Source organism: Lottia gigantea (assembly GCF_000327385.1).
Source record: "Lottia gigantea unplaced genomic scaffold LOTGIsca_469, whole genome shotgun sequence".
Classification (NCBI taxonomy): Eukaryota; Metazoa; Mollusca; class Gastropoda; family Lottiidae; genus Lottia; species Lottia gigantea.
This window is the reverse complement of record NW_008709638.1, coordinates 33,826-35,722: the sequence shown is the minus strand read 5'-3', so window position 1 is coordinate 35,722 and position 1,897 is coordinate 33,826.

Genomic DNA, 1,897 nt, shown 5'->3' with positions numbered 1-1,897 from the left:
GGGAAGGTTTGTAGTCATTTCCAGAATCTGCTTTTCTGGCCCCGAACGTAAATTTGATATGCCTAACTGCATGCAAAAATTCAGATTTCCAAAACAAGTAGAAATGGGTGTTTGTTCGTAAGAGTTGGACTTAGACATTCAGGAAAATAGACATAGTTCTAACAACCAGGGAAGGTTTTTAGGACAAACATGGTTTTTTGGACACCATTTGCAATAAAAAAAACTGTTTTTGATTTATTTCTCAGCCCAAACATCAACTTAGAGATGCGACAATTGCACTCTCACTTGCATTTTAACGAGCCCCATCATCTAATAACAAGTTTTCTCTGGAATTTGGAAATTTGAGCGATTTGACCTCGATTAAGTTATTGAGTAAATTTGGAGAGTTCTAACACTTTCAAAGCACTAGGGCTGCTAGGTTTGACATAGAATCCTGCTGATTTTTTAGGTGCAGTTAGACATCATCGAAACGAGTCAGCTGTTAAAAATTCATTGGAAAAACTTGAAAAATAATTAAAAATTCATCTTGTAAATTTTTGATGTATGAAACAAAGGTATTTTGGACAATAAGGTTTTCAGGACATGGGTTGCCATATAATATGAAGGTTCTAATAGATAAGTGTTCAAAAAACCTCCCCCAGTTATTAGAACTATGAGTGTCCAATAAACCTTCCCCTGTCGTTAGAACTATGTGATTTTGTCGATTTTTTGACTAAGTCCAACACCCTTTTTAAGAACAAACACCCATTTCTACAGGACTTGGAGATTTGATTTTTGCCATGTCGTTAGGCATCACAAAGTTACGTTCAGTGCCAGAAAAGCAGATTCCAGAAAGGATTCTAAACCGAGTCTTAGCAGTGCAAAATTAGACACTCTTACGATCAAACAGCCATTTCTACTTGTCTTGGAGATTTGATTATCTGCATGCCGTTAGGCTAGGTAAAGTTACGTTCAGGGCCAGAAAATCAGATTCCAGAAATGATTCTGAACCGAGTCTAAGGAGTTAGGAAATAACTAATCCTAACTAGAGTTACTCTTTGGTAACATAACAGATAGAATCTTGTGGTTTTTTGGACACCTGGTTTTAGGGACGGTCAACCAAAAAAAAGGAATGATAGGATCGATCTGAAACTTGGCCAAAACTCATCCTAAACCATTCTAAGCCCATTTCCGGACTTGATTACTTTGAAAAATGAATCGAAATGGAAAAAGTCCCAAGACGTTTTTGCTGGACTTTAGCGGCGCACCGCTTCCTTAGTAAGGTGTGGTTTGTTTCGAAACTTTGTGGGGTCAAAGACAACTAAAATGTCTGTCGACTGACGACAAATCAAACTTGGCAAACACTCGGTTCAAAACTTGAAGGTTCGATGCGCAGTTGTCCCAAAAACCTGTAAAAAGGTTCTAACAAGGGTTAATTTGTGTCAAACAGATTCGCATGCGTATTCCCTCTCGAATCCCGTAGGTCCCGAAAACCTCAGACCATTAGAACCTGGTTCTAATCGACTTTGAAAAAAAATATGAGGGGTAAAAGGGGTTTTTCAAGAATTTTAGGGTTTTACCGGTGCATCCAGAATCATTCAGAATATCCTGGAAACCGATCTACGGGCTCTCTAGGGCTGGCTTTGAAAAAAACTGACATAAACATGGTTATCGGGACAGAAAAAAACTTTAAAGCGTTCCCTACGCCTTACTATGGGAGTCCGAGAGCTGAAATTTGGACTCAGAGTAGCTGAAACAATTCTCTATCGATTCATCGTCTTAAAAACTCGATATCTCTAATACGTTTTCCTCCAGAGTGACATTTGTCCTTAAAACCTTGATTGTCCTAAAAACCCTAATAGTTATAATTATGACTAGGAATGGCAAGGGTACATGTATTTTCTAAGCTGTTCAGTAA